At 44.9% G+C, this 24,584-nt stretch overlaps 1 protein-coding gene across 2 annotated transcripts in view; it reads right to left on the reverse strand.

The window, feature by feature from the left end:
* ATF7IP2 (activating transcription factor 7 interacting protein 2) overlaps nt 1-24,584 on the reverse strand; it is a 763,479-nt gene that overhangs the window by 729,528 nt on the left and 9,367 nt on the right. The gene's annotated exons all lie outside the window — the stretch shown is intronic.

The following is a 24,584-nucleotide window of genomic DNA, read 5'->3' on the forward strand; positions in this document are numbered from 1 at the left end:
AAAACAGAGTTTACTCAAGCCCCCATCCCAGCTCAACCCGATAATCGACCATTCCTAGTGGAAACTGATGCCTCCAACTACGCCATGGGAGCAGTGCTAAAACAGGAACTCGAGGACAAATTGGAGCATCCCATCGCTTACCTTTCACGAACCCTGACTCCCAGCGAGACTCATTATTCCGTCTTGGAAAAGGAGCTGTTAGCCATCCGCCAAGCCTTCACAGAATGGCGGCATCTACTTCTGGGAGCTAAACATCCTGTCCAAGTCCATACGGACCATCGAAATCTTCAAGTTCTACAATCCTTGGAGTGTAGGAATAGTCGTCAAGCCCGCTGGGCCTTCTTCTTTGCCCATTACCAGTTCCACATCCATCATGTCCCCGGATCACAGAACCTAATTGCTGACGCCTTATCTCGACGTCCTGATTACGAAACTCTTGAACCACACAATTTTTGTAGCCCAAGCAGTCCGTCTCTTGGAAGACATTTGAGTGCAAACCCAGTCTGCTGAGATTTGGAAAGAATCACTGAAAAGAAAAAAAAAAAAGAAAAGAAAAAAAAAACGGTGGAGTCTTAGAACTAGAGACGGGTACCTGTTCAAGGATAATGGCCTGGTCATTCCCAAACAGAGACTGCAACTACGGATTACTAACCTCTGTCATGACAACCTTCACTCCAGGCATCGTGGCGTCACCAACACCCTCCGTCTCATACAAAGACAATTTTGGTGGCCTAAAATGAAAATTGACGTTCAACGATACATTCAAGCCTCTGCAGTCTGCAATCAAAACAAGCATGACAACAAGACACCGGCAGGTCTCCTACTTCAACCTACGCTACCGTCTAGGTCCTGGGAATTCATCGCTACAGACTTTATCATGGAATTACCACTATTAGAGGCTATACGCCTATCATGGTCACTACTGATTTATTCACCCACATGGCCCATTTTACACCGTTGTACAAATTGCCATCTTCATCAGAACTTGCTGGCATTTTCCTGGAACATATATTTCGCCTTCATGGACTCCCTTCCAAGATCATATCAGACCGAGGACCTTAATACGTCTCTCAATTCTGGAAACATCTATGTCGCATTCTAGGAATCCAACGTGCCCTCTCATCACCCACAGACTAACGGAGCTACGGAACGTGTGAACCAGACCCTGGAACAATACCTTTGTTGTTTCGCCACCAAGGTACAGGACGATTGGTTGCTCCTTATATCCGTGGCTGAATTCGCCTACATCAATTCTGAACACTTGGCAGTCAAGACCAGCCCTTTTTATTGCAGGCAAGGATTCCACCCGTCAGTTCTACCTTCCATTCTCCCACATCCCACACCAGTACCAACAGTCGACTCCTGGATTGAAACTCAGCAACGTACACAAGGAAGCCAAAGAACATTTAGAAAAGGCCCGAACTCACACTAAGCGTTATGCGGATACCAAAAGAAGACCAGGGCCTTCTTATGCGGTCGGTGATCAAGTCTGGCGGTCCTCAAAACTACTGCCTCGACATTTACGACCAAACAAACTGGCCCCCCGATACTATGGCCCTTTTTCCATAAAGGAAAACATAAACCCAGTCTCATTCCGACTCAAATTGCCAGACTCCTGGAAGAAGATTCATCTGGTTTTTCACACTTCTTTATTAAAACCGCACATCCGATCCTCCCGGAAATCCTGCAGACCCAGCCCCGTGGTTGTGGACAACCAGCTGGAATATGAAGTATCTAGAATATGCGACTCCAGGTATAAACGGGGTCAACTTCAATACATGGTCGAGCAGAAAGGATATCCTCCTAGTGAAAGAACCTGGGAACCAATTTCTAATCTGAATACCCCTCGATTGCTCAGAAGGTATCATCTCATACACCCAGGCAAAACTGGTTTTCAGAGGAGGCATGCTGTCATGATCCACAGAAATCGCCCCTTTTGGACTTCCTGGTCCGTCACAACGGGGCTTACACTCCTTGGTACTTCCAACATGGCCGTCTAACGTGGTACGCCTTCCACCAGCCTCCATGTCGGACGTAGCACATTCTACAAATAGACCACGCCCCCGCGCGTCTCAGTGCTATTGCTGGTAGATACTAGACGTGTGCTCCGTAGTTCGCTGAACTATTCTCCTGGTCCTAGTTCCCTTCCTCCCTCTTCTCTCTACCTTGCTTCCCGGATTTCGTGTACCGCCTCAGAGTACACCTTCCTCGTTTCCTGGACTTCCCAGACCCTCTGAGTATCCCGGAACGCTGAACGCACGCTGGAGCCAGAAGAGGCTTGCGCGGGATTGTACAAAACCCGATCCGTGCGCAAGAAGACTCCTTCCAAGAATTCCTGCAAGGATCGATCTCAGGTGAGAAAGGGGGAAATTCGTGACTGCTGTTGTGCAAGTCTATGTGTGGTGTGGTTTGTTTTGTTGTTACAGTGTAGTGAATTTTGGGTGGATTGCTGCGTTTAGGTGTATGGTTGTGTTTGGTTAGAGTTTGAGAGGTGTATGCAGAGGGCTTAAGTTGTTAGTGGATTGGTTAGTTGGCATTGGTGTCCTTGCAATTGTGTTTAGGTGTGATGCCTGCTATCATTCTCTATTCCATCCAAGTGTGGCACTTGTCATCACCCAGTTTCATTTAAGTGTGACACATGCTAACACTCACAATCCTGTCTAGATGTGACGGAAGCTAAAGTGGAGGATGACATCTAAGTGTGGCACAATCCCTAAATACTAAAGGGGGAATCCAAAAATTTAGACTGGAAAGAACAAGCATCAAGAGAAGGGATGCATATAAAGACGACATAATCAAAGAAGCCGATAAACGGGGGGGGGGGCGAATATCTTAGTCTTGAACAAGAGAGACTATATTAAAATGGCAAATGAGCATCCATGGCAAATGAGAATCCAGGTACACCTGGGTTAGACCAATAGTCTGCGGTATTGGGTGGGCAACAGCGGAAATGTCCGAATTTATTTATATACAATTCTGAGACCAGAAGTTTATAAAACTGGACTCTTACAGCATGTCCTCGAAAATCTAGACAAGACTGACTGGAAAGATGACTACATGTTGGCAACCAGGTATGTTAAGGCACTGTACACATCAGTAGACCATGTGCCAGAACTAACATCTATTGATTTTATCTACGAAAACATCTCAGCAGCATACGATCTCTACGTGTAAATGTAGAAAGACTTCTTAGCCTTCCCCTTGAAACACAATATATTTCTGTTCAATAAGCTATGCCAACAAACCAGGGGAATACCAATGGGTACATGCTTTGCGCCATCTATGTTTGTAGCAGAGTTTGAACAAAAACATGCAAATGTCTATCCAAATTTGTCCAAAAATGTCATCAAATGGTTACGTAACATCGCTGATGTTCTGATTATATGGGATGGAAGTGAACAAGACCTAGATATGTATTGTGAATATCTGAATGAAAATGTATTTAGAATAAGGTTTACTCTTGAGAAAACTAGGCGCACAGAAACCAAAGTTAATGCCACTCTACATGCCGACTGTTGCCACCTTAAAAGCACCATCATCATCATCATTTGGGCAAGCAGAAACTGTAGCAAAGATTCTGTATACTCTGAAGAATGCGAGCTCCGAGAACAGGTTCCTAGCACGAGATACCTTAAAACAGTGCGTTACTAAGGCCAGAGACAACATTATAGCTATAAAACATACATAATTGACCCCCAAAATGCAGAAAACAGAACAGGGATAAGGTTAGAATGATTACGCAATAGTCAAATAATAACCAAATAATCAAAAGAATTTTCCAAAGAAATGGTATTCGTTACATTTAGATCCAGATTTAAAGGACTATCTCAGAACAACCCACTAGTGTATACACCAAACCTCCAACATTGGGAATGAATCTTAGTCCGAGCGTCATGGACAATAGAAAACAGGTATATCAAACCAGCATTCTAACGGGGGGGCATTCTAATCCTTATAATTCTATAAGGATTAGAATGCTTAGAACAGCATTCTTAGCATTCTAATCCTTATAAAAGGATTCTATAAATATAACAGCAGTATGTGCAAATATGCATTTAATAACATCCACAATCACACCACCAAAAATTGAAAGTGATTAACATCCATGAATTTATCAATTGCAGGACATTGGTTATATACATTGCGTGTATTTGGGAAGTACCATTTGTGAGCTGAGAACAAGATCGAAAGATTGCATTAGCCGACCACTGGCATAAAGAACATTCTACGGACGGACAGAAAGACCAATCTTACGTTTTTTGTTATAAAACATACCAGACTGGATCCAATAATGGGAGACAGGAAAAAGATGTTACGCCGGGAAGAAAAAATAAACAAACAAAAAAAACTCATCTATAATCTGAGGACTTTTACAGAGGGACTTATATGGACAATGAGATGCACCCACTTTTTGTGAATTATGTGTTCATATGGGAAAGATATAGAAACTGTTATACACTCATTGACAAGTGAAGTGTAATGCGGTCATCAGATCAAATTGAATACCAATACAATGCGATAGATAACTATTATGATGCTCTTATACGGATATCCGGTGTTGCATAGGCAAACTTTAGAAGAATTGAACACAAAAAATACAAGGAAATGCTTAAAAGCCTAGATTCTATTAAAAGATGTCAGTATACCAAAGACCAACCCAGTGATTATACGCCACTAGACTTTTACATGGATAGCATAATCCACTCCTTTTAATAGTTAAAATGAATAGGATGCCAATATTATTACAGCTAGAAATACTAAGGTCATAATTTACATTGAGAAGGAGACAAATTATATGCTAACCGATCCTATTAAACAACTGGAGATGAAATATAATGTGTGGCATTACATCTGGATATCATGCCACAATGTAGAAAACTGTTAGAACCACAGGAATAATGTAGTAATGAGGACTCTATGTTAACATTAATAAAGTGGAGACATGGATATCAAAATATAGTAAGCATACTAACCAACATCGGAGTATAAATTGAATGTCACGTGAAAGATGTATGATCTAATAGAATGCTAGCAGGTAAAATATGACCATCATGGACAAGATGATGGATATTCAAATTTTGAATGTTCTCCTATATTAAATTATGGACAGCACAATCTCACAAGTCTAATAACCATTTGTAAATGGTAGGATCATGAATTGTAAAATGACCACCAAAACACTGTGCGAACGGCAGAACGCTAAATACGGCTTTTGTTGACACAATGACATTACAACGTTATTACGAGCGACGTCATTGCGTCAATTGAATATAAATCACTTTCAAGATGGCGGCGGCCCAGCGCACACGCTGAGCCGCCACCGTCCAGAATGAAAAAGGAGCACCAGGCAAGAAAAACTAGATAAAGGCCATGGAAATACTTAAATATAACACAGAATATCCACAACGGAGGTATACTACAGCTTATCACTAATACTTTTGCAGGATAACTATCAAAGGATGATGTAACAAGTCTAAGAACAAGGGAAAAGGAAGACCCACTTTAAAGAAAATAAAAGCACAACATCACTTACTATATTTTGATGTTGCATTACCAGTTGAAGTTACTGATTTGCGCCATCAACGATACCAGCCTAAAGATAGAATCTTATGATCCAGTCAACAAACCAATGTGTGGATCATTGCATGGTATAAGGAGGTACCTGCAACATCATGTCAGAATCAATAAGCCAATTGATACAGAATGAATGTTAATAACGGAACCATTGTATAAACCAAATAACAGGACCATTGTATAAACCAAATATCCAATGTTTTTTCAGACATTGCCATTCAACAACCATATTAATACAAATGTTATGCACAGGAGGAACAGAAGTTATTATCCCCTGGTAAGTAAACAAAACAAAGAATAATTATAGGTAAGAGGTTCTTCAAACTAGTCCGAGGAGTAACCTATACAACCTAAATCCTGCAATATATAAACCGCCCTAATAAACCCGGTTCTCTCTCCCCTTGATTATATCTACAGAATATTTAAAACTTATGGCCAGTAGCTCATTGCAAAGAAACCTTATAGACGGACATACTTGTGGACAAGGGCTCGTGGTGAAGAGACAATAAAGATGTAGATGTGTAGATAACTGGGAGAAACAGGTTTAAACTATTGTGATGGAATAATTGTGATGGAACAATGCTGTAATGTGTAAATAGAACAAACCACCAAAAAAGTGTGTGCAAGGCAAACTTACTTATTCATTATTCCAAGATACTTCACTCATAACTTGTTGGTAAATTACTGTGCCTTGAGAAAACCCAGGTACGGCAGAACCAAGTTGATAATGTTGGCACCAATGTTCACACAAACAGAACATTAGTGTGGAAATAGAAACTATTTTTTCTTATATGCAATGGATAACTTTGATTTCTTTTCTATAGAAATATTGGAGCACTGCTGCAGAATACTCACCTATCTTTAACATACAATACCACGAATGTTAAAAAAGGTTGGTTGGCGTAAAATCCTGATGTGCATTAACAGCTGCAAGATTATTATTTATTTTTTTTTGGCCATTGCACTACTGCATCTAGCAATGAGGTGATTATTAATAGGGTTACGTTTGCTTTGTGGTTGCTCCAAATTCTCAGCCAGTGCAGCACTGGTTCTAGGGTTAAATCATCCTCAATAAGATTCATCCCCAATTCTTGACGCGCTAAATCAGGGTCTTTAGAAAACAGTTTTCCGTAATCTCTAATGAGCATAAATTCCCGAAACCCAGAGCAAGGCCCTGTAGTTCGCAAGGGAAAGATTTTGCTTTGTATACACTTCTAACATGTTCGAAGGTTGCGATCTGCACATTTCTGAAAGACGGTGAACACCTAAAATAGCTGGTTAATTTTTACAGGTGGCGAACCTGAGCCCATCTCAGAGATTAGGCAGCTCTGCCCTCCCTCTACCAGCAGAGGTGCTTTTAAAATAGCCAGCAAATGTATCCAAACACTTCACAAATACACAGACTTGCATATACACTTACACATCAGGCACATAAACGTTTTACTCACACATGCAAACCAACTTGCATGCACACACTCACCTTACTCAAAAACACGCAATCAGTTCATTCTTAAAGATGCACACTTTTTTTTAACACTTACCATTCTTTGGATGGCACCTTACACTCTCCCCATTGGATCTGGATGTAAGGGTGGGGGGAGATTTGGGAAGAGTACTCAACAGGAGGGTGTAGAAGGGAGGAGAGACAATGGGTGAGGGAGGACAGCAGCCTGGATGCTGAGGGCTGTGCCCAATTGGTGCTTGCACTGCACAACGCAGCCAGTCAAGTGAATTTGGGAAGCTAAGGAGTGAATCACTCGGCAGCCCAGCTCTGAAACGCAAAGCAAGCATATGAAGTACCCAATGCTCCAGATTGGGCAAAATCTTGTAAGGCAAGCCAGCTCTGGATGCTATTGCGCTTTTCCCGATGCATGCACAGCATGCCCAGCGTTTTTAGTTGGAATAGCAACACGTTTTCCCAAAATCCCTTCCCCTCAAGGTCTTTTGCAATGGTATTGACACATATGGTGGCATATGTCACCAAAATACAGCAAAAAAACAAAATAATGACAATACGGGGGCGAGAGGGCTCAAAGTATAAAATGGTAGTCAATTCCCTAACGCGCTGTTTTTTTATGGGTTCCGCCACGATTAATAAAATAGTGTTCACTACTGAACACACAAACGTATGTACAATAAGTACAATACACACAGCAAACAAATACCTACTTTAACAGTACATGAACATAAAGAAAGCCAGTTTCTTGGCTATATGTAGCACCCCTACCTGGTGATGGGAGCACTTACTTATAGCAGAGGTCTGCAACCTTTGGCTCTACAGATGTTTTACACTACACTTCCCTTGAATGTGAAACTCACCCTCTCGCCCAACCGCACCATTGAGATTCAAGTCATCTCCCGCCTGCCTGGCCCACTACTGGACTTTCAGGAAAACTTGCTCCATCTGCTGGGTAATAACTTGCAAAACATTACTAAATCCCTACTACTGGGCGACCTAAACCTTGGCCTCAACGACCCTAGAGATAAACAAGCCAAATCTCTTGCCAACGCTCTTCATGACCTAGGATTCGTACAACGAATCTCCAACCCCACCCCCTTGTAGGGACGCATCCTAGACTGGGTAGCGGACCATAACTGTAATGTAGACATCAGCTCCAATACCCCCGCCCTTGGACAGACCACTACCTCATTCATTTCTCCATACCAGCCACTATTAAAACGACTACACCTAATACTCCCTGCCCACCTGGAGAAGCGCCCGTAACATTGAGAACAGCCTACCATTCCGACCCTCTGGCTCTGGCAGATCTCTACAATTCAACTATCAAAAAAGCAATTGATGCCATTGCCCCCCTTGAAAATAAGAAAGCAAAAGAAAAATACACGCCAACTCCTGGTTCACCACTGAACTCAAGGAACTATGCGCTCTCAAGCACACCTCGCTCACAGAATGGCAATCCAATCCACATACGCCACATTACGTGCCTACAAGAAAATCCCCTCCCAATATAAAAAAAGCCATCACTGCAGCCAAATCTGCTTCCTACAACACCAGAATCGCCAACGTGAAACCTGAATCTAAGGAAATGTTGCCATTTTCAAACAATTGGCTACCCTAGCCAAAACCACCCAAGATCTCGTAAAAGACGAATCCTGGTGCACAAACGTACAGTCTGTCATGCTCAACAAAATCGATCTCCTACACAGCAAAACCCACTACAACGCCCTGCCCAAAAACAATCTCACTACCCCGCCAGAGGATAGTCCTCACCCTTAAAAATGCTTTTCTCCTTCAAGGATGTGTCGGAACTAGAAGTACTAGCAATAATCAAAAACATAAAACCCTCCAACTGTAAAGGAGACGACTGCCCGGCCAATCTCAAAGATTGCGCAGAGACCCTAACACCCTTCTTGACAGCCTTCATAAATGCCTCTGTCGCATCTAGTATCGTCACACCTTGCCTGAAGGAGGCATGGGTTTGCCCAATCCTGAAGATACTATCCCTAAACTCCACTTCTCCTAGCAACTACAGACCCATCACAACCATGCTCTTCCTGCTAGAAATCCTAGATAAAGCTGCATACACACAAATCCAGCAATTCCTGGAAACTAACAATAGCCTCAGTAAGAGGCAATCAGGTTTCTGCCCTGGTCACGGGACTGAAACAGCCCTACTGGACCTTAAGAACCAACAAGGTGAAATTATGGATGAAGGGAAGCTAGCATTGCTCCTCCTTCTCGACTTGTCTGCAGCGTTCGATCTGCTGGACCACAAGACACAATGCAGACAACTCATTAACTCAGCCCAATTCCCCCCCGGAACTGATTCTCTTGAAGACACTAGCCATTACCAATAAATGCCTCTCACGCACTGCCGCTGATTAAGTAACCAGAGCCACCTCATCAAGACCCATAAGGTGACATCATTCCAACCAGCTCAAAGTCCCTCCCTTCAAAAGGGCCAAAGCAGGAGGTACCCGTTTCACTTTCCTTGCCCCCAAACTCTGGAATTCACTCCCGACAACCTTCTGAAATGTGACCTCTCACCTAGCATTCTGCCAATCTCTCTTTGGACTGAGCATCTGGTATTCCGTCTCTTAAATTAACCTTTTAGCCTGTATCTGTTTCTGTTTTCTCTAGCAATGTTAACACCAGGCTGCCTGGCATCAGGTTCAATGTAACCAAGAACCACAGAAACGCTCATGCCTTATGTCCCTGTAACTAAGTAAGCACCACTGTAACAGCGCCACGATGCCCCAGGGCCGCTTTATAAATGTAGAAAATAAAATAATCAGCCCAAACAAGCAAATTCAATGGCAAGGGACAATGGAAATTGTAGTGTAAAACAACTGGACAGCCTAGAAAATACAAAGCTTCTTTTCCAGGAGCAAATGTCCCAAAGACTAACCCTGGGTCAACTACCCAAACGATGGAAAAGAAGAACAAAAGGACGGCAGCTCAGCCACAGAAAGAAAACAGTCTGATGGTGAAGACTATGGTGGGGGCAACCCAGGTTTATCCTAAAGACTAGACGAGGCAGAGAAGTCTTGACACCCTTCTAGGCCATGGCAGTGACCAGCACGAAGGTGGGACAGCAGGTTTCGAAATTGCTGGGAGCTCTTGCTTCTAGCCCAGGGCAGCCTGGTTAGCTCAACACCAACAGCTACTTTTGGCTCCCAGGGCAAACTCATGCCATACAAACATACCTATGCAGCATTTACTTTCTGTATGTGGGAATGTGTATAAAGAACCTTTAGAAACATCTAAAAGATATTTCGAACATTAAGAATTGTACATAGTGAACAAAACATTTAAGATTGCATTTCATGTAAACGTTAGATTTGCGGCATGCAGTGCTAGCTCCTTGTTCTCTAGGGGTTGCTCCTCCTCATGACATCTAGTTTCGACGAGTGGACGACCATGGACGTAAAGTGGGAAGCTGGCCGGAAGACCTGGCACATGAGTGGAACCATCAGGAGGAATGAGGTGACCCAGGAAGGACGACGTCGCAGACAAAAATCCAAACAGAGAAACCGAAGAAGGTAGACAACTGCATAGCGGAGTGCAAATAAACATTGCCAGATAGGACTAGGTTGATTAAGTGCATGATTTTCTTGGAGCGCTAGGGTGTAGCGAGTGGGTTCGGAGACCTCTGCTGGCAGGGGGGCAAACTCAGGGCAGGACTAACACAAAGGGTTCAGTTGGAGCCACAAGCCTATTCACTAAAAAGTACACATGCATGTAATTTGCCATGTTAGGTAAAGGGGAAACATCTACAAAAATGTACATATCACTGCTATTATCGATCAATTCTGAACCTATTTAAATGTTTAATTTAACTCATTCCCAGTCCATTCCTATATAGACTTTTACAGACCATTTGTACCTTTTCATGCTCCCCTTCTAGCAAAAAGGAAAGTCCTGCGGCAGACCGCACATCTGGATCCTTTCAAACGTCCTCCTTTGACAAGCTTTGACCCATCAAGGTACCCTTAAGCACTTAGAACAACAGAGAGCATGCAGTCAGTCTCACCCGTTTCACTTCACCCGTTGAAGAGCTAAAGAAATTCTAGGACTGCTGACCTTATAGGAATATTACCAACAAGAAGATTGCTTCCTACAGGCTGATGGGCCGGGGAAAGGTTGGTAGTATTCCATTTAACTGGCATGTGCCTGACATTGACACAACCTGACCGGCCTTTCAAAAAGCATTGTAGTACATGGTTTACTGGCTTGGATGTTTGATTAACAAAATTGTATAGCAGTTGAAAGGCACATGTCCACAGCCCAGCAGGCAGACACAGCGCCTTATTACATGCTGAAACGTTTTGGTAAAAACTTATTTACTGCAGCTTTTACCTGCCGTCGGATAAGGGGTCAGAGGTGCAGATCTCTGGTGATATCTGAAGAGGAATACCATAGATGGTAAATACAGACTTGTAATAACAAGCCAGATTTTCAGCCTGAAAATCCACCTATTGCTCCCTCTTGGTAGCGTTAAAATGTTCCTGCTGTACTCTGAGGAACCATGATTTTATTTTTATTTGAACTTGTGTACAGCGCTGGTCTACCCATAGGTTCTCGATCACAGTACAGAGCTCAAAAAGGAAGGAGGTGAGAAAAAGTAACAACATTTTAGGACAAGATGGGAAGATCAGGATAGACGGGATGGCATAGGTGGTGGGCTGGCTGGATAAGGTGTAGGGAAAGAGGCATGTTTGGAGGGTTTTTCGGAAAGTGATGGAGGGTGCAGTGTAAATGTGGAGTAGCAGGGCGTTCCAGGCTCTGGGTGACCACTGGACACTCAAGGTGCGCTCACAGGGTGCAGCTCCACAAGGGCGCTCCCACGCGCAGCAAATAGTGCATTGCCTCCTAAACATCGCCCAGTAAAATCAGTGCGATTCTTTAAATAGGCGTTGTTTACAGGACACTGAGCTGGAGGCAATGCGCCCTTAAACACACTTTACCAAAACAGCAGGGGGCTCAGTTCTGTTGTTCGGCTGATACATCAGCCGAACAACAGAACTGAGCCCCCTGCTGATCTGCATTTGTGGGGGGCGGGGTGGGGGTGCACAAATCTCAGGACAGGGCGTTGACCAACCTGGGGCCGGCAGTCCCACTGGATGAACGCTTCTTTGTGTGCAGGTTGATTTCCAAAGCGGAATTCGTAGGAGATTTTGGTTGGCTAATCTGGCATTTGTGTGGATGATGGGTTTCTGTTTATTGTGAAGGTAGGATGGGGTTTTGAGGCAATGGTTTCATATACACTGCAGACACCTTTGAAAACAAATGGGGTAAAAGGAACCACAAGAGCTGGGAGAGAGCTGTGAAAATGTGAATGCTTGGGTAGGTGCCGGATGAGTATTGCTGTTTCTTTCGGTATGGCTTGCAGGGGACAAGGGTGCGGCTGGAAAGTCCAGGGAGGAAAGTATTGAGGTAGTGCAGCTTGGACAGGACTAGTTTTTGGACTCGAAGTTGTCAGGATGAAGAAGGATGCATCTTACCTGGTAGGAGAGGGTAGTTTTAGGTTGTGTTTTTTTGTTATGGCAGCTACAGGGTTTGTGAAGGAAGGAGTTGATGGTGAAGCCTAGATGTTTGAGAGGTGTGGAGAGGGATGTGTGCAAGTGATCTGTGGAAAGTTATTTGATCCAGGGGATGAGGTCAGGTTGGTGCCATTAAGATTATGTATTAAGTTTTGGATGGGTCAAGTGTGCTGGCTGTTAGGAAAGATTTCATAATTGTATGTAATTTTCCCTCCATGTGTGAACCCCCAAACTTTTTGCTGTTGTTTTACACCCGGATCTAGACTTTGCCAGAGAAGCACAGCCTTCTGCTGCACTCCTCTGGGCTTTCGCTCAATTCTTACGGGGAAACTGACATGCCCTTAAGACAGTCAGTACTGGGAGACTTAATTTCCCTTAGTCCTTTCCTCATGTTGCAGCTTTTGTGCAACATGAAACAAGAGTGCACTGTAACTTACTTTAACCGCGCTCTTGGGTCTCTAGTCATTCCAAAGGCCCTAGAAACTCTCGCTGGACTTATTATGAACTGTGCAAGTGTGTCACGGACAGGACTGGTGGCAGCTATCGTTTTGCTTGTGTTTTGAACCCTTTTTCGCCATGTTATCTGTGCTTACCGCGTTTGGCACAAATGAGTGACCTGGCTCCCAAAATGGCCATGCCACGAGGTTCTTTGTCCTGTCCTCTGACCGTCTTGCCCCTTCACCTTCCCCAGGTCGAGCCGACCCGGGTCAGTCCTTATTTGGTCATGCACTTTCCCGCGAAACCCAAAGCTTTCGCAGGCTTCTGCATGCCTTGTGTGTGCCTCCAGGATGTGGGCTGGGATGTCTGTTCCCAATACACATCCTGGGTGCCAGAGAGTCTGGAGTGTCCTAAATGCCTGGGACCACCGTGGTCTGTGTTAGGTCCACGTATTGTGTGAGTGTTTGTGAGCAGATCTCCCATTGGGTCCTCTCTGTTGTGGCGCGAAGGGAACTTTGGATAAGAGGAGGCTGAAAACACCACTACCATGTCGATCTCCTGAGTTCACACCGAACAAGGGATAAGGAGCCAAGTATCCTGCAACAAGAAGCTGAGTCAAGGAGCCGCTGGTGACCCGCTGAAGGTTTAGCACCCTGAACTGCTGTCGTCCTGCGAGACCCCTCTGCATCTGATCGTCCTAGAAGGCCTGCGAAGGCGCTTCGACCCAATGAAATAGTGGGATCAACTATTCCCGGCACCATCAAACCCTGCAAGTAAGCCTCTTCGGAAGTGTCCCTGGGCCAACCGGTGAGTTTACCAGCTTACGCAGGACGCTTTGCTCCGTCACCGCCGCCGTTTCTGGGAAGCCCTCGAAACTTGGTCTACTACTTGCTCTGCGGCCGCGGCACCCTCACACCAAAATTCGTACACTTGGCATTCCCAGGTCTGAAGTGAGACGAGTGCGCCCGGACCAGAGTAAACGCGGTTGCAGTGTTGCCCTGCTGCGGTAACAACCTGTGCACGTCCGCTGCATTTGGGACACCCTCGACCCTGCATCCTGCTACACAGAATCTACACGGTGTCGAGACGTCCTGATCATCGCAGCTGAACCTGCCAGCAATGTGAACTGAACTGGAGAAGTCTGGGTCTGCCTTCGTCGGGGACCGGTGAGTAGTCCATACCCCAACAGGTGGCCCCTCGCGCAGGAGCTTGTTTCTTTTCTACCGCTGTTACGAAATAGCGACTCTATCCCGCAAGCTCACCCTGCCTCTGGCCACAAGTGGAGGCCTTGCACGAGTAGCAGGGAATTGTTCTGCATCGCTTCATTCACCTTCCTGAACTACCCGAGACCCTTGAAGAGACCCTACTTTATCCATTGGCACCAGCGCGTGCAGGTACCTTTGGGCATAAGGCTCCCCTCTTCGTAGGGCTCGGACTTCCTCCTAGTTAGGTGTATTTCTGATGTCGAACTGGGTCTAATAATTACTTGCACTGCCTGTTTTCCTCCCCATCTAGGTGGTCTACATATTACGTGCTCATAACTCCTTAGACCACTCGGTCTTGTATATATATTGTATTGATTGTGATGTGTTGGTTTACTTTAGTATTATTGGGATTCTTTGCTATGGTCGATGTTACAAAGGCCTTGTAATAAATGTGTCTATATTTTTAATATAACACCTGTCTGGAGTAATTTGTAAGTGTCCTTGCTTTGTGTGCTCATTGAGGTCTTTCAGTCACCCTCTCCCCTCTTGAGACTTAGTCTTGACCGCCGCCATCACTACTCTGATTGGTCTGGCTTGTCCAGAGGTTACCCTGTTCCAAGAAACCAGGCTGGCCTTCTGAACCTCTGCCCCTCCAGGTCAGAGTTCAGAAATCCATCTTAACACTGGCCATTCAAGTGGTGATGGAGATACAGCTTTTTACAGTGCAGAGATAAAGAGGATTGGGGGGAGGGGGGGTTTGGAAACTATTTTGTGTATGCATATTGATGTTATGGTTGCGAAGGGTCTGTCCAATGCATTTAACATAAGTTGAAGAGGAGGAATTCCTGCAGAACCTCGTTTTGGATTGATCGATAGGGGTGGCATGTAGATTAAAGGGTGTCCAGTCAGTGAAGAAGAAAGTGAACCAGTCGAGAATAATACCTGAGAGTTTCATCATGTCGGCTAGGATGTACAGAGGAATGGCATGATCGATAGTGCTGAAGGCTGCAGAGAGAGCAAGCAGTCGAGGAGGGCAGAGCGTCATCTGTCAGTGATGCTGGGAGGTCATCCAGGATGTGAAGTGTTGCGGTGTCGTTGCTGTTGCCGGCTTGAAAGGAGTGGAGGTGGTGGTTACTGGTGATGTATTGTTGTAGTTGGCTTGTGACTAATTGTTCTATAATTTTGTTGCGGTATGGCAGGATAGCTATAGGACCATAGTTTGCAGGAAGCGTATGGTCTGGGCATGGTTTCTTGAGATCGCATATTTGTACTGTTTTGAGTGCAGAGGAGCATAGCTGGGGTGGATGCTCGTTTGAAGATTGACACCGTTGAAAGGTTGGTATGCAATTGGGAGTTCTTGGATGTATGGGAAGAGTTGGCATTGTGCAGGACCATCTTGTATTGGTTGCTGGCTGCTGTGTTTGAGGGTCAAACTGGTGGCATTGCACAGGTCCTTTTAAAAGGCTCCGTCAAGGCACCTGGCTTTGTTTGATGGTGAGGAAGGAATTGTTGAACCATGGTTTGTAGTGGTGGTGAGGTTTCTGTGTTTTGAAGGAGGAGATACTTGTTTGAGTGCCTGGGTGATCGCTGCTGTAATTGGTTATTGGAAAATTCCACTAGTTCACTTTATGTTAACATTCCTCTGGTTGTAAACCGTGCGCTATTAGAGGATATTCTGTTTGAGACGGAGAAAGTGTAAACTGCACATGCTAACAGTGGAGTGGGAGAGGAATTAAGGAATGAGAGGGTTGTCTTGTGTGTAGGAAAGAGTACTACATGTCATTTTGTTCCCAATAATGCATTATTTTGTGTCTTCTAGTTTCTTTTTTTTTTTATTTTTTAAATAGAACATGCGTTTAAGATGAATACAAGAACCACAAATGCACATTCAAAAGTAATTTTGTGCTCAGTAGGGGGCTTCACTTTATTAATAAACAATACATCTTCAGATCAATAGTTGCCCAACTATTCAGTATTTGGACGAAAGTTAAAGCTACTATAAAAAACACCACTGTTAAGAAGCACCCCAGGGTGCCTGGATGGGGGTGCCCAACTGTAATCCCTTGAGGCCATAAAAACGGTGTAGTGGCACTTCAGTGCCTCTCACTTCAACTGTGGTATTGGTTTTACCTGCCTAAAGGCTCTTACAACAAAGACCCCAGAAAAAATAAAAATAAATAATGAACTAAAATGGACAAACACACACTAAAATGTCAAGTAGTCTACCTATAATTTTACAGCACAAAGTCAGTCCAAACTTTGATATGAGTTTTCTCACATGCAAACAAACTTCCAACCAAGGTTCTTAAAAACTAGAACTTTAAACTAGCAATACAATCAATTAAAAGCACTGCAGGACCGTGTACCATAAAAAAGAACTAAACTATCGGGTAGATTTTGTGTCGCCCGATACTAACCCAGTTCATAATGAGTGTAGACACTTGAACATGGGAACGTATACTCAAATCAATCAGTATAATTTAGAACAGCAATAGCAGCTAGGGTAAACTAAGTGCTGTCCATAAAGCATGGCTTCTTAACAACAAATAAATAACACATCCTCGAGTTTAGTTAGCAAATCCAATGTGCAAAATGCATTCCCAAAGCCTAGAGAGTACACATACACTACAGCACATAAGACCTGCAATACCAATTTATCCATGAAGGTGAAAATAAAATGTGTTTAACACCACCCTTCTAATAAATCTGGTGGGGGCAATACAGAGCTCTTACATACAGCCAGACAAGTCGGCCTTCTCTACAGTATTGCAAGTCTTCTTTAACCAACTTTAGATTACACTCAAATATACAACACCACCTGTCATTTTGGCTTTTGCTTCAATGGCCACTTTCAAGACATTTCCAATTTCTCCAGTCTGCACTTCCTTACCGAATCTGAAAGTCAGCGAGGTCATATGGGAATCCATAGGTGCAGTCACATTCACCATTTTCCCTGAAGTGACTGAACAATCTTTATTACTCTTCTTTTTTTCTGTTCGGGCTTTACGAATGGTGGATAAATTAACTGAAAATATGGGGTTGAAATCTAACTATCTATAAACTGGTTTGGCCACCCCCACCCTTTTGTGAGCTACATTGGGATAGTTTAGTAGTCCACAGATTAAAACATGGGGGTGTTGGGGAAGGGGATGGGGGAAGAGAATAAAAGGAGGAAAAGGGCTCTGCCCTATCCATTTACCATCTTCATTGGTCCCATTACAGCGTTCCATGTTGGATTGAAGCTAGCCAAGTCCTACAACAAAGCCCTTGCGTTTCTTATTCAATACTTTCTCCATACCTTTGCAATACATTCCAGAGAACAGCTTCTCAAACTATTACTATTTCTCTTGGCTGTCAAGCTTGCTTGTTGCATACTGCCCTGAAGATGGCAGGTAGCAGCGCCAAACGTGTCTGTTGCAGTAAGGGTAACCAGCAATCCAGAATAACCAGGTTACTCACCGTAGTGACCACCTTACTCCTAGTCTATAGTTCTCTTTCCTCCATACTTATGGGACATTCCTCCGTCCTATGGGACGGGACTGGAGCACTTTGTAAAGAGCATCCAAAAATGTTGCACACATTTTAGTCCTTCCTCTCTTTCTGCGCGGGGCCCAGCACGCGGCCGTAACCCCGCCCATCTCGGCTCCGCCCCAGCATCGCCCGTCAGTCCTTTTCTATCGCCAGGTCAGAGACCCCTTAGCAATAACAGAGGAACCTTATTAGAGGGGACGGCGGGCCTATGGAGGAAAGGGGACTATGGACTAGGAGTAAGGTGGTCACTACGGTGAGTAACCTGGTTATACTCCTACGCCCCGTCCCCTTTCCTCTATACTTATGGGAGATTCCCAAGCACTCCTTACAGGAACTATGGGTGGATGGAAAAAAAAAACCTTACTGAAAAAGGTTCTTCAGCACAGCCTGACCAAACTGAGCATCAGATCTTGAGCTCATGTCTAGACAATAATGCTTACAAAAAGCAGATGGGGAGGCCCAAGTAGCCGCCTTTGCGATTGTCTCCCAGGGGACATATTTCTGAAAGGCAACCGCGGCTGCCTTGCCCCGCACCAGGTGTGCATAAATACCTTTAGGAGGTTTCAGCCCTTGGACGGTGTAAGATTCCGTAATGCAGGCAGCGATCCATCGGGAGATAGTCGCCTTAGAGGCCGGCTTACCTTGTGGATTATCAAAAGGTCACCAACAGTTGAGAAGAGCTCCTAAACTCGGATGTTCTATCCAGATAGAACTTAGCCCTTCTAACATCCAGGCAATGCAGAACCCTTTCTGCCTCTGAGTTGGGGTTCGGAAAAAAGACCGGCAGGTAGATAGACTGGTTCAAATGGAACTCAGAGACCACCTTCGGCAGGAAAGCAGGATTTGTCCGTAGGACCACCTTATCCTTGTAAAAGGGACCCTACACCGACAAAGCCTGGAGCTCACTCACGCGCCTTGCTGAAGTAACGGCAACCAAAAAAAGACATCTTCCACAACATGTGCTTGAGGTCCACCGTGGCAATTGGTTCAAAAGGTTTATGGCACAACGCCGTCAGGACCACATTTAGATCTCACACCGGGTGCGGACTACAAATCGGAGGATAAAGGCGCGTCAAGCCTGCAAAATGCCTCTTAACCTTTGGGTTAGACAGAAAGTAAGAGCATTGGTCCGTAGATAGGTAAGCGGAAACCGTTGAAAGATAAGTTCTGAATGACAGAACGTGAACACCCGACTCTGCTAAATGGGATACAAACCAGTTGCTTCTGTACTGGGACCTAGTTGAGGGTTTTCTGGCTGCCTGAATAATACCATGTTATCCGCAGACAGGCTAAGATGGTCTAAAGACTTGAACTCAAGCACTATGCCGCCAAGCTGAGCGATTGTGGGAAGGGGCGCCACAGCTGATGTTCCCCCTGGTGAAGATCTGGGGTCACCGGTAACCTGATCGGCGGATACACCGACAGGTGTTGAAGTTCTGAAAACCAAAACCTGGCTGGCCACCACGGGGCTATGAGCAGAAGAGAACAGTTCACTGAATTCTTCAATTTGCAAATCGTCCGGTGAACTAGAGGCAGAGGCGGGAAGGCATAAGCCCTCATGTTGTGCCATGGAATCTCGAGAGCATCCCCCCAGAGAGGAGGCTCCTAGCCCGCTTCTGGAGGCATACAGAGGAAGCTTCTTGTTTGCCGTCGTAGCAAAGAGGTTCACTTCCGGAGTGCCCCAGCGCTGGAAATTCCATGAGAGGACCTCCGCCTTAAGCTCCCACTCGTAGCTGACCATCGTCTGCCGACTGAGGGCATCTGCTGTGACATTCAGCTGGCCCGGGATGTGTACCGCAAGTGGCCAGACCCCATGAAGAACCGCCCACTCCCAAATCTGGATGCACAGGTCCACGAAGGGGGGGGGGGGGGAAAGAGACTTGGTGCCCCCTTGCTTGTTGATGTAATACATCGACACCACTGTCGTGCGGATACGGACCACTTTGTTGGCAATGATCGGTCTGAACGCCTTGAGCGCTAGGAAGATCGCCAGAAGCTCCAGATGATTTATGTGGAGGAGCTTGTCCTGAGGCGACCAAAAGATCGGAGAAGAAGATCCAACGTCGCACCCCAACCCAGAAGGGAGGAGTCTGTCGTGACCGTTACCATCGGGGCTGGGTCCTGAAACCCCGCCCTTACCAACAGGTTGCTGAGAGATGACCACCAGTCCAGGTCCACTCTCATGAAAGCCGGAATCGTTATCAACTTGGAGTCCGGATCCACAGCCTGAAGCCAAGGACTCCAAAGAGCCATCTGAGTCCGCCTCATTTTGAGACGGGCAAGAGGAAGAGCCAGAAGGCACCCCGGGGCAATGCCCGGTGACAGAGCGGTTAACGCTCCTCTCGGCTCGGGAAGAGCCCGGAAAGGTATCTCCCGGCCGGGGTGCTCTAAAAAGTAAAGAACTTACCAGGCGTTTCTTCTTTTCGTCGATAAAAGCTTGAAAATGCAAAGGAGGAGTACGTCGAAACACCTCCTCCCACCGCTCCAACCGACGTTGAAGTACCCAGACCGAAAGGGAATCACAGTAAAAACAGGAGTCCCAACGGTGGTCCGGACCCAAACACTTGAAACAAAGAGGATGGGGGTCCGCCCTCGCGAAGTGTCAATGACACAATGAACAATCTGGAAAGTCTAGTTTGAACGACAGACTAGTACACGATCGCTAGCGAGAGCCAGAGAGGAAAAAAGGGAAGAAGATCTTCCGCGGATGCAAGTGCGTCCAGTCCCGAACGAGCGGAGAAAAAGGACTGATGGGCGATGCGCGGGGCAGAGCCGAGATGGGCGGGGTTACGGCCGCGTGCCGGGCCCCGCGCAAGAAAGAGGAAGGACTAACATTTTAGCAAAGTTTTTGGGTGCTTCTTACAAAGTGCTCCGGTCCCGTCCCACAGGACGGAGGAATGTCCCATAAGTATGGAGGAAAGGGGACGGGACGTAGGAGTATATCCAGTAATAGTGATATAGAATATATTTAATTGAGAGAGCATAAACGAGTGGCAATAATTGCTCTGTGAGCAACATAAAGAACCAGTCCAATAAAACAAGTTCCTTCCTGACTAAGCAGTATTATCAGTTTTTCCATCTTAGTGACTGTACTATACACCCACAAAAACGATGCCCAATGATCTCAAAGGCCCCTTAGACTACTGGTTAGTGAGCGGTACAGCAACTGTTTACAAGGAGCAAAGGTAGCATCAGCTTCAAAGGTAGTTTAGGAAAAAATAAACTATTACACAGAGCAAACTAAGAGCATTTGACTAGTTTGAACTAGTCCCCTCAGCGCTAGTAGTGTCTAACCTCTATTAGAGTTATTTGCAATGCTTCAACCTCAATAAGCATCACACCATAGGAACAAACCACGACAGACCCAAGATCAATGGCGTCCAAGTTGAATATCTACCACTTGCTATCTGCAAGCTAAGCACCCACTCTGCCTAAGAGGGTGAACCCTTGTGCTTGCTCCATGTTGAGGCCCCACAGCAGAGGCATTGATGGCAGTAGTGCAGACTCCAGGCTCTTCCTACATCGCACATCCCCACATAGCTTACACTGCCACGCTCTGTACAGACTTTGCATGTCATGACCACTTTGAACTCAAGCCACACCACCACTTCTGAGACCCTAACAAAGTACCAACCACAACACAAGATGGTATAAGCTCTGTTGGGGAGAATGTTAATATAAAAAGCAGGATGTGCAGGACAATTCAACTGAAACTACACTGAGAGGTCACTGGGCACTGCAGTCCGCCATTTCACTCATTCTGCACCGACACACTGTAGATGTTTTTTTTCCTGAAATGCCAGTCAACCCATACGGAAAACATACCACTACCATTTTAAATACAAAGAAAACGAAATAGGATAAAGTAACCTCGCTCTATTGACATCTTCCCGGCATGCACTCCAGTGCCAATTAACTATTCACATGTAAAATAGGTCGATAGGAATGGCTGTCCTCAGGAAATCAAAGGAGCCCCAACTGGATCAATAGGTTTCAACAAGCATCCCATAGCTGTCAAGGCGGTTGCCAAAGTTGTTTGGGAATCCTTCAAACTAAAGTGGTGCCACTCCCTGGTGAAAGTGGGACTCTACGTGTTGGCCCTGAGGGAGAAATGGGTCAAACATAAGCAGCCCTTAGAATCAGAAGTGGAATGAGATATTTGACCATAGAGTTATAACTGTTAGGCTTCTACTGCTTTACTTGGGGACAAGAGATGAATTGTGCATATTTTAATGTATAGGAGGACGGTCTGTCTCAGAAATAGTGACCCACTTACTGAACATTTCTCATTGGCCGTTATGAGCAACTCCTCTGCTTTCACTACCTTGCAGCCAATGTCACTTATTACTGTCCCAAATGTGCCATCTGAGCCCACCATTTACTGGGTGTTGTGCATGGCTTCCTATCGCCTGTAACGCCCCAATGTTCCTCCAGGAACTGCTCAGTGTACAAATCTGAACACTCAAACGCAGTGAACTTTACAATCAGCTTTAACAGCAAATTCTCTTTCTTGCTGCCTGGGGCATGCCGAGGGCTTTAGTTTTTCTACCATCTGTTTACAAAAGACAGATACCGATTGTTATTAAACTACCAAAGCAATTTGCTCTAACCTTAATATGTAGAAACAGTGCATCAAACCATCATGCGGCTATGGAAGAGACAGCAAACCAGGGCCAAAGGGACGCCTGCATATCAAGCTAGGCCCAAATGAGAGCAAGTTAGCAGTGTCTGTTGTGCATGCATAGCTGCTAAAAAGGAGTGCCACCACTCACCCAACACCCCCCCGCCCATTGCACAATTCCATATCAATGCATAGCAACACAGGTTTGAATCCAAGTCTTGTGCTTAGAAACTGGTCTCTGGTATTAAGCGCATTATAAAAACAATTATATTTATAATTCTATGCTGGCGAACTAATACAACAGCTGATTTCAAGGCAGAGGGACACAATCAGTAAGCCATCCAATTTCCTGGACAGCAAACTGGGAATTTAGGAAGCTGGAAATCAGCTGCTGGTGTGCCCTCTGCACCTTTTTAGAAACCAAGGCAATAACCTAAAGAGGGCCTAAAACTGAACCATAGGTCCTCAGGGGTGCTCTTACCTACAATGAGAATAAGAAAAGTAATCGAGATGACTGTGCTGTTGCACATCAGTGTTCTGAATGGCAGCCCTGAGAGTTAATGGTCCTCAATGCAGGCTCAGTAAATACATGTATTTTTTTTAAAGGATCTGTAAAATATTAATGAACCGTCATGTATAATTAGCTTTATTAAGATCCCTGTGACCCATTTCAAACGGTTCATGGTTATGAAGGAGAATCCCATAATGTGAAAAACTAGAAAGTTACGTTATTGGAAAATAAAACACCTCGAAAATTCGGGAAAGCAGAGTTAAAGAATAAGAGCAGAAATACAGTTTTGAAATTGGGTAGTAGGCCAAACTGGATTAAAAAGAACGTGAACATTTAATTAAAAAAAAAAGGCCCAGATGCATCAGTGAATGAGGTGTGCATAAGGTGATCATTGTTCAAAGGCTCTGTAAAATATTATTAAGACATTCTGTTTTGATGCCATCATTATTGAAAAGAAACACGGACAGAAAAGGCCCAATCAATGATTTGGAAAACACTTATCCCGATTTTGCGAGGGAAAGCACACCCCCTTTGTCTCTATTGTCATCTACTGCCAGTGAGGTCAAGATATAACCAAAAACGTGATGGGTGGAAGGTTGTGAATTAATCTGAACCACTGGCACTGCTCTGGGCATCCTTCCACACCACTATTTTACTAGGCCACGTCCCCACTAGGGGTGTCACGGTATTAGTTTTATGACGGTACAATAACGTTCTTGCCAAATGACAGTATATCATGGTTATCGCGGTATAGCAGGTGGAGTTGACTAATGTTAACAAATATTTACTAAAAGGTCAAATTGTCAGATTTATCATCACAAACAAAACCAGACACCCAGGGCCAGAATTGGGGTTTTCAACATACTTTCCACTGAAATGCCACCCCTTGCTTCCACCAAACACAAAACACATGTGTAGAGAGGAGGAGGGGGGTGGGGAGGCCTGCTGCGACTGGCAAAGCAAACTGAATAGCTTTCCTCAAGTGGTCATTTAGGCTTGGGCCAAAAAGTAATCACGGACATGTTACACTTTGGTATGGCAGCAGGGAATACCCACAGAGATTAGTGAATTTCGCAGTGTGACTTATTATATGTAAATTCAATGATAGAACCAGGGAAATCCCCCATTGTCATATGATTAGAGAACATTATCCATTATAAATATATAAACCCCAAAGCCGCCAACCCAAAGTAAACCCTTTTCCTTCTTGACACTATCTATTCTTCCTATTGCTAACATATTGATTTTGTGTCAGGCACATGTGGTTTATGGAATGGCATTAAAAACTGCTCCAACTGAAACTACTTGGCAGACGGCACATCCAACAGTGCAAGACCAAGACTGCGCAGCACTTGCTTACTGCAGCCTTTCCAAATCAGATTGAAAAGCACACTTAACAGTATAAACAATGTGACGGTTATTATTGTTCAATTAAGTGGTTCACGGTATCTTTAACGGTATACCGTCATACTGTTACATCCCTAGTCCCCACTGCACGGAAACACAAGCAACCCAGACATGATGAGGTCCAACAAGGCCAAAACATGTCTGGGGATGCTTGTGGTCACATGCAGAAGGGATTTGACCTAGCGGTTCAGGCTGTGACCAAGCCCGATTTGAACATGGTCTTTCCCCTTTCTGTAATGGCTTGGCAGGTGAAAAACGATGGTCTGGCAGGTTGCCCAGAGCAATTGCCAGA

Source organism: Ambystoma mexicanum, chromosome 2q, assembly GCF_040938575.1.
Source record: "Ambystoma mexicanum isolate Mex_15411 chromosome 2q, UKY_AmexF1_1, whole genome shotgun sequence".
NCBI classification, from domain to species: Eukaryota; Metazoa; Chordata; class Amphibia; order Caudata; family Ambystomatidae; genus Ambystoma; species Ambystoma mexicanum.